The sequence below is a fragment of the Amblyraja radiata genome, unplaced genomic scaffold (genome assembly GCF_010909765.2).
Source record: "Amblyraja radiata isolate CabotCenter1 unplaced genomic scaffold, sAmbRad1.1.pri S91, whole genome shotgun sequence".
Lineage (NCBI taxonomy): Eukaryota > Metazoa > Chordata > Chondrichthyes > Rajiformes > Rajidae > Amblyraja > Amblyraja radiata.
Genome location: NW_022630173.1, coordinates 131,564 through 141,288, shown reverse-complemented (window position 1 = coordinate 141,288; position 9,725 = coordinate 131,564). Strand labels below are relative to the sequence as shown.

Genomic DNA, 9,725 nt, shown 5'->3' with positions numbered 1-9,725 from the left:
ACAACCCAGACCATTACGTCAGAATTCCATCTGCTTCAACCTTCTATAAACAACTCCCTCAATCTAATTATGTCTCAAAGCAACTATTCCTTCACTTACATCTTATTCCTTATCACACTCATTATAATTTTACACAGCCAAGGCTAACTGCAGTCTATCATCTTTCAGCCTTGAATTCGGTCTCAAACCTAGCATAACAAGCCATAACGCTTCACATTTATGTCACATTCAGAGCTCAAAAATGTGCCATAGAGACAGAGCTGATGGCCTAAGAAGTGGCCCCTTATTCAGCTTCCCATTCTTCAACACAAAGCCATATCAAATACAATTTCCTCCAGTGCTATAATTGCCCTAAACAATAACCTAAGCTAAGCAGGTTCAGGTTCAGGCCTCCATGTTTTGATTTATCTTTGCCTGTGTGTATGTGTCTGTTTGAACTTTATTTCAGTTCAGGAAAACTTTAAGCTTTTCTTTTGCAATTCACCTAGCTTATATAAAAGTCTCTATCCAAGCGGTTCTATTTGTATAATATTTCCTCAAGACTAATGAGAGAACTGGGAAGGGGAGGGATGGAGAGAGAGGGAAAGCAAGGGCTACTTGAAGTTAGAGAAGTCAATGTTCATACCACTGGGGTATAAGCTGCCCAGGCAAAATTTGAGGTGCTGTTCATAAGTTCATAGAAACAAAGAAAATAGGTGCAGGAGTAGGCCATTCGGCCCTTCGAGCCTGCACCACCATTCAATATGATCATGGCTAATCATCCAACTCAGTATCCTGTACCTGCCTTCTCTCCATACCCCTTGATACCTTTAGCCACAAGGGCCACATCTAACTCCTTCTTAAATATAGCCAATTAACTGGTCTCAACTACCTTCTGTGGCAGAGAATTCCACAGATTCACCACTCTCTGTATGAAAAATATTTTTCTCACAGATAATGTTTTTCATAAGTGATAGGAGCCGAATTAGGCCATTCGGCCCATCAAGTCTACTCCGCCATTCAGTCATGGTTGATCTATCCCTCCCTCCTAACCCCGTTCTCCTGCATTCTCCACGTAACCCCTGACACCCGCACTAATCAAAAATCTATCTATCTCTGTCAGTCTGAAGAAGGGTCTCGACACGAAACGTCACCTATTCCTTCTCTCCATAAATGCTGCCTCACACACTCAGTTCCTCCAGCATTTTTGTCTACCTTCGATTTTTCCAGCATCTGCGGTTTCTTTCTTAAACAAAATTCTATCTATCTCTGCCTTTGAAATATCCATTGATGGCCTCCACAGCCTTCTGTGGCAAAGAATTCCACACAATCACCACCCTCTGACTAGCATCAATTGTGAAACAGACAACTGGGTACCTCCAACCACCCTAATATCAGGCCTCAGGAATCATACATGTTTACGTGTATCCAACATTGCTAATTATGACCAATGAGCTGCAGCCAAAGCTCACGCTAAACCCAGTAAATTATTTAATCTTCTTCAAACAGATCTCCTGGCAACAACATCAAGGAAGCAAATTTCAATTTGATCGTCCAAATCCTACCTCCGGTTTGCGCTGGGCCTCACTCTGACAATGGAGGAGGCCAAGGACAGAAAGGTCAGTGTGGGAATGGGAGGAGAATTAAATGTTGAGCAACCGGGAGATCAGGTAGGTTCTCCTGTAAAGTCTTGGAGGATAATCCAGAAAGGCTCTGGAACCAAAAGGCTCTACTCACCATGGAGGGGAATGTCAAAGATCAATAAAAACCCAAAGATAGACACAAAAGGCTGGAGGAACTCAGCGGGACAGACAGCGTCTCTGGAGAAATGGGGCAGGTGATGTTTCGGGACTGAAATTAAACCTTTCCCTTCTCACCTTCAACCTATGTCCTCTGGTTTTTGATTCCCAAACCCAGCATAACTGCGTTCACTTTATCTATTCCCCTCATGGTTTTGTACACCTCTCTAAGGTCAGCCCTCACCCTCCTGCACACCAAACCTGCTCAACCTCTCCCTATGGCTCAGGCCCTCAAGTCCTGGCAACATCCATCATAAATAGATACAAAAAGCTGGAGTAACTCAGCGGGACAGGCAGCATCTCTGGAGAGAAGGAATGGGTGACGTTTCGTGTGACCCTTCTTCAGACTACCAAAGTAAATCTCGAAAGATTGCAGCCAAAAATGCCTTGCGCATTCTAAATGGCCACATAATGGAACAGAGCATCTATTAATTAATTATTACACTGGGCGTGCTGCGGAGTAGGAATAATTGATTACTTCATCACTTGCCTGAGCTCTGCATTATTTCCCCTCTGTGTGATGTACGGAAATAGCATAAAATAGTAAGGCAGTGGTTTCACATGGATAGTTCGATAGTAACGGTGAATTTTTAACTCAAAGTACCTGCTCAAAGAGAGATACAGTGTGGAAACAGGCTTCTCAACTCAACTTGTCCACACCGACCAACATGTCCCTGCTACACTAGTCCCACCTGCCTGTATTTGGTACACATCCCTCTAAACCTGCCCTATCTATCCAAATGTGTTTTAAATGTTGTTATAGTCCACTACCCCCTCTGGCAGCTCGCTCCATACACCTTCTATCCTCTGTGTAAAAAGGTGGCCCCTCAGGTTCCTATTAAATCTTTCACCCCACACCTTAAGCCTATGTCCTCTGGTTCTCGATTTCCTCAATTCTGGGTAAAAGACTGTGCATTTACCCAATCTATTCCTTTCATGATCTTATACACTTCTATAAGATCAGCCTCCTGCACTCCATGGAATAAAGTCCTAGCCTGCCCAACCTCTCCCTATAGCTCAGGCTCTCGAGTCCTGGCAACATTTCGTAAAACTTCTCTGCTCCCTCTCCTGCAGATTGACAACATCTTTCCTCTAACAGGGTTCATATGTGAAGCATAATGGACGGGTACATGGATAGGAACAGTTTAGGAATGTTATGGGCCAAACACAGGCAGGTGGGACTAGTGTAGATGTTGGTCAGTTTGAGTAAGTTGAGCCGAATGACCTGCTTGCATGTTGTGTGACTCTAGGCAGGAGAGATAGTTATCCAGTGTTGACTGAATCCATGAGTGGCTATTTATCCCAACCCCGGGAAAAATACCTCAAACACTAACATCAAGCAGTGCGCATACGCAAACACACACAATGTACAGGTCCACCACCGATTCTGCGGCAACTGGTGTTCCAGACAAAATTACAAGTGCACTCTTGAAATGCCCCCGGAACTTCCCCTGAAAATGTGGTACCCAGGCCGGGTGAGGCGGCTTATCTTAACGTCACCGGGACTTCTGTGCCGATCGGTGGGATGAATTTGCCCCCTGCGGCCAGAGCCGGCAGATCCGTTACAATTGCCCACCTACACGGCCAACTTTGTGAGCCGATATCTCAGCCCACCAGTGGCCTAGGTGGACGGCTCCAGTACCATTGAACTCCCCTCGAGACCATGACCTCTTTTTGTCTGGCAAAAAGGTTAATCCAGAAAGGCCCTGGAACCAAGGGTGCCGGAAAATCGGTGGTGGAACTGCACATGGCATCATCTTTGACTGGTTTCATCACGGCCAGGTTTGGCAACTCGAAAGCCCAGGTAAGAAGGAGATTATAAAAGGTGGTGGACACTGCCCGGTCCATCACGGATACTGACCTCCCCAGCATTATACGGTCCTGAGAAAACAAGGCCTGTATAATAAAAGGCTCTATTTACCATGGAGGGCAATGTCAAAGATCAATGAAAAACCGAAGATAAACACAAAAGGCTGGAGGACCTCAGTGGGACTGACAGCATCCCTGGAGAAAAGGGGCAGGTGATGTTTCAGGTTTGATTACACTGTCCTGATTAATTTTACTGATTGTATGCCTTGTTGTCATCTTCTCCCCTGCCAACAATGAACCATTCTAGTCTGCAGAAGGGTCCCGACCCAAAATGTCACCCATACCTTCTCACCAGAGAAGGTCTGTCCCACTGAGTTACTCCAGCATTTTGTATCTACCTTCGAATGAACCAATCTACTATTCCTTGATCATCATCTGCTTTCAAATGTCTTCCATATCTCATTTCCCTCACCCCTGACTCTCAGTCTGAAGAAGGGTCTCGACCGTAAACGTCACCCATTCCTTTTCTTCACAGATGCTGCCTGACCCACTGAGATATTCCAGATTCGGTGTCTATCTTTGGTTCAAACCAGCATTTGCAGTTCTGGTCCTTCCCACACATCAATGAGGGACCGTGTTCTCTGGGTCAACCAGATGCAGTGTTATTTTATTCTACTCACAGCCTGAGACGCTTCACCATACTAGTGCCTCGACACGGGGGCTTGGATCGCCCCGACACATCGATCAACTGCCCCGACTGCAGGAGAAAAATGAGGGAAGAAGGTTAGACTTTATTGCCTTCCATCAGTGAGGAATCCGCTGAGCTTCTCCAGCATTTTTGTGTACCTACCATTTAGATAGTAATCTGTCTTCCTGGTTTTGCTACCCAAGTGGATAACCTCATTTATCCACATTAAATTGCCAAGCACCTGCCCATTCACCCAACCTGTCGAAATCACCCTGCATTCTCATAGCATCATCCTCACAGTTCACACTGCCACCCAGCTTTGTGTCATCTGCAAATTTGCTAATGTTACTTTGAATCCCTTCATCTAAATCATTGATGTATATTGTAAATATCTACGGTCCCATCACCGAGCCTTGCGCTGCCCCACTAGTCACTGCTGGTCCCCGCACCGAGCCTTGCGGTGCCCCACTAGTCACTGCCTGCCATTCTGAAAGAGACCCGTTAATCCCTGCTCTTTGGTTCCCATCTGCCAACCACTTCTCTATCCATGTCAGCACTCTACCCCCAATACCATGTGCCCTAAGTTTGCCCACTAATCTCCTATGTGGGACCTTATCAAATGTTTTCTGAAAGTCCAAGTACACCACATCCACTCGCCCCCCTCCCCTGTCCATTTTCCTCGTTAGATCCTCAATAAATTCCAGAAGATTAGTCAAGCATGATTTCCACTTCGTAAATCCATGCTGACTCGGACAGAGCCTGTTAATGCTATCCGAATGCCGCTATTTCATCTTTTAATGATTGACTCCAGCATCATCCCCACCACCGATGCCAGGCTAACTGGTCTATAATTCCCTGTTTTCTCTCTCCCGCCTTTCTTAAAAAGTGGGATAACATTAGCTACCCTCCAATCCACATGAACTGATCCTGAATATATAGAACATTGGAAAATGATCACCAATGCATCCACGATATCTAGAGCCACTTCCTTAAGTACCCTGGGATGCAGACCATCAGGCCCTGGGGATTTATCGGCCTTCAGTCCCATCAGTTTATCCAACACTATTTCCTGCTTAATGTGGATTTCCTTCAGTTCCTCTGTCACAAAAGGACTGGGGACAAAATTCCCCCTTGTCTAACACCATTGGTAACCCCAAATGGATAAGTCCCATTAGGGTCTTTTTACCCTTACACTTCCTTAGTTCTATCCATACTGACTCCACATCTCCTGTTTCAATGTCACCCCTTGCAAGGGACTGAATTTCATTCCTCACCAACAGAGCAACCCAGCCCACCTGTCTGTCTATTGTATAGGAGATATATCCTTGAATATTCAGTTCCCATCACCAGCCCTCTTGCAGCCATGTCTCTGTAATTCCTACAACCAGCCGTGCGTGTGAGTTTAGTTTTAGATTTAGAGATGCAGAGTGGAAACAGGCCCTTCAGCGCACCAAGTCTGCGAAGGATATTTAAAATAAAAGGGCTGTTTAAAGTTCACAAGCTGAAACTTTTTATAAAAATCGAATTTGAAGGAAAAGTGAAGAATCATAATGAAAATGTTCACAAGAGCTGGCATCATTCCGGGGAGCACATGGTAATTTTGATAACCAATTCGACAGAGATTTTTGGGTCTCCAATTCATGGTTCAAAGATGCAAAAAGTTGGGTCTTCAAGTGAAGATTTGACTAAGTCAAACCCTATTTTAAAAGAATTTTAAATTAATAGGAGTCTGCAGATGCTGTAAACGAGTTCACGTGGAAGAATAAGCAACGGTTAAACAAGCCAATTTATTTCATTTGAAGTGAAAATGCAATTTGTCCAATTTAAACAAGTTTGCCTGACCCATGGATATTTGCCCAGCCTCAAAGATTCACGTTTTCTCACCCCATCAACAACAAAAGCATGATTAGTTCAAAACGGAATAGATTATTCTACAGAGGCATCGTTTAAGACTCGGCTGAATCCAACATTCCTAAAGTTCCTACCATAATTAACTTGTTTAAGAAAGAACTTCAGATGCTGGAAAAATGGAAGGTTGACAAAAATGTTGGAGAAACTCAGCGGATGAGCCAGCATGCATCTAGACGCTGCCTCACCTGCTATGTTTCTCCAGCATTTTTGTCTACCATAATTAATTCACTCCCTTCACCCAGGAGATGGGTAAATGGAACAAGCTGCCAGAGGACGTAGTGGAGGCTGGTACAATGGCATTTAGAAGATATTTGGACAGGACTATTTGGACTAATTGTCCGTTTCTCTAATATACACGGAACTTTTTTTGCTGTTTAGTAAGGGTTTTACAGTGCAATATGTTACACTACTGTTGTGCTGCTACGTAACCCACTCCATGACACACAGAGGAACACCTTCAGCAACAGACTGGTTCCACCAAGATGCAGCACAGAACCCCACAGGAGATCGTGCTCCACAATGGCTATCAAACTGTACAACTCCACCCCCTTCTGTCGTGGGGTAGACTGACTACCCCTCTCCCCCTCCCCAATCTTTGCACATCCCCAATCCTTTCCACTCATCACTTTAATTTCATGTTTAGTTTAGTTTAGTTTAGAGATACAGCGCAGAAACAGGCCCTTCGGCCCACCGGGTCTGTGGCAACCAGCGATCCCCGCACATTAACACTAACCAGCGATCATCCCGTACACTAGCACTACTCCACACACTAGGGACACTTACAATGTTACCAAAGCCAATTAACCTACAATCCTGTACCTCTTTGGAGTGTGGGAGAAAACCGAAGATCTCAGAGAAAACCCACGCAGGTCACGGGGAGAACGTACAAACTCCGTATAGACAGCACCCGTAATCCGGATGGAACCTGGGTCTGCGGCGTGCATTTGCTGTAAGGCAGCAACACTACCGCTGCGCCACCATGACCATCTTTATCTTGTGTTGTACGACTGTTGGCAGATCAATTTCCCTCCTTGGATAGATAAAAGTTCTATCGTATCGTAAGTCAGCATTTAATAGTTCAGTTTGTGACATATGACAATAAAATACACTTGACTCTTGACAGGTACATGGATAGGATAGGTATGGAGAGATGTGGAGCAAATGCCGGCAGGAGGAACTAGTGTAGATGGGGCATCTTGGTCAATGTGGGCAAGACAAAATGTGCAGGAACAGCAGATGCAGGATGACACTGAAGATAGACACAAAATGCTGGAGAAACTCAGCAGGACAGGCAGATTACAACTCAGCGATATGAATGTTGATTTCTCCAACTTCAAGTAACCCTTGCCTTCCCTCTCTCTCCATCCCTCCCCAACCCTAGTTAGAAACATAGAAAATAGGTGCAGGAGTAGGCCATTCGGCCCTTCGAGCCTGCACCGCCATTCGATATGATCATGGCTGATCATCCAACTCAGTATCCCATCCCTGCCTTCTCTCCATACCCCCTGATCCCTTTAGCCACAAGGGCCACATCTAACTCCCTCTTAAATATAGCCAATGAACTGGCCCCCACTACCTTCTGTGGCAGAGAATTCCACAGATTCACCACTCTCTGTGTAAAAAATGATTTTCTCATTTCGGTCCTAAAAAACTTCCCTCTTATCCTTAAACTGTGACCCCTCGTTCTGCACTTCCCCAATATCGGGAATAATCTTCCTGCATCTAGCCTGTCCAACCCCTTAAGAATTTTGTAAGTTTCTATAAGATCCCACCTTAATCTTCTGAATTCTAGCGTGTACAAGCCGAGTCTATCCAGTCTTTCTTCATATGAAAGTCCTGCCATCCCAGGAAGCAATCTGGTGAACCTTCTCTGTACTCCCTCTATGGCAAGAATGTATTTCCTTAGATTAGGAGACCAAAACAAAACGCAATACTCCAGGTGTGGTCTCACCAAGATCTTGTACAACTGCAGTACAAATCCTTTTGCTATGAATGCTTTCTTTCTTCACGGCCTGCTGCACCTGCATTCCTACTTTCAATGACTGGTGTACCATGACACCCAGGTCTCGTTGCATCTCCCCTTTTCCTAATCGGCCACCATTCTCCAACTAGCTTCATTGTCCTGTGAAACGTCACCCATCCATGTTCTACACAGATGCTGCCTGACCCGCTGAGTTCCTCCAGCAATCTGTGAAACGCCGTCTATACATGTTCTTCACAGATGCTGCCTGACACGCTGAGTTACTCCAGCACTCCGTGAAATGTCATCTATCCATGTTATAACCATATAACAATTACAGCACGGAAACACGCCATCTCGGCCTTTCCAGTCTGTGCCGAACACTTATTCTCCCCTAGTCCCATCTACCTGCACTCAGACCATAACCCTCCATTCCTTTCCCATCCATATACCTATCCAACTTATTTTTAAATGATAAAATCGAACCTGCCTCCACCACTTCCACTGGAAGCTCATTCCACACAGCTACCACTCTCTGAGTAAAGGAGTTTCCCCTCATGTTACCCCTAAACTTGTTCCTTAATTCTCAAGTCATGTCCTCGTTTGAATCTTCCCTACTCTCAATGGGAACAGCTTATCCACGTCAACTCTGTCTATCCCTCTCATCATTTTAAAGAACTCTATCAAGTCCCCCCTTAACCTTCTGCGCTCCAAAGAATAAAGACCTAACTTGTTCGACCTTTCTCTGTAACTTAGTTGCTGAAACCCAGGCAACATTCTAGTAAACCTCCTCTGTACTCTCTCTATTTTGTTGACATCCTCCCTATAATTAGCCGACCAAATTTGTACACCATACTCCAGAATTGGCCTCATCAATGCCTTGTACAATTTTAACATTACATTCCAGCTTCTATACTCAATGCTCTGATTTATGAAGGCCAGCACACCAAAGCTTTCTTTACCACCCTATCTACATGAGATTCCACCTTCAGGGAACTATGCACAGTTATTCCTAGATCCCTCTGTTCAACTGCATTCCTCAATTCGCAACCATTTACCATGTACGTCCTATTTTGATTTGTCCTGCCAAGATGTAGCACCTCACACTTATCAGCATTAAACTCCATCTGCCATCTTTCAGCCACACAGCCGGCCTAAATCTCTCAGTAGACTTTGAAAATCTACTTCATTATCCACAATGCAACCCATCTTAGTATCATCTGCAAACTTACTAAACCAATTTACCACACCATCATCCAGATCATTAATGTACATGATAAACAACAGTGGACCCAACACAGATCCCTGAGGCACCTCACTAGTCACCGGCCTCCAACCTGACAAACAGCCACCCACCATTACTCTCTGGCATCTCCCATTCAGCCACTGTTGAATCCATCTTGCTATTCCACCATTAATACCCAACAATTGAACCTTCTTAACCAACCTTCCATGAGGAACCTTGTCAAAGGCCTTACTGAAGTCCATATCGACAACATCCACTGCTTTACCCTCATCAATTTTCCGAGTAACCTTTTAAAAAAATTCAAGATTAGTCAAACATGACCTTCCAGGCACA

The 9,725-nt window shown here is 44.8% G+C and overlaps 1 long non-coding RNA gene across 1 annotated transcript; it reads right to left on the bottom strand.

Annotated features, from left to right (window-relative positions):
- Window positions 1-4,263: 4,263 nt before the first annotated feature.
- Window positions 4,264-9,407, bottom strand: LOC116969632. The gene is made up of 3 exons (XR_004410869.1): window positions 9,397-9,407; window positions 6,616-6,618; window positions 4,264-4,344 (listed from the first exon to the last, which is right to left on the bottom strand). It is a non-coding gene; the product is annotated as an uncharacterized LOC116969632 (long non-coding RNA).
- Window positions 9,408-9,725: the final 318 nt, after the last annotated feature.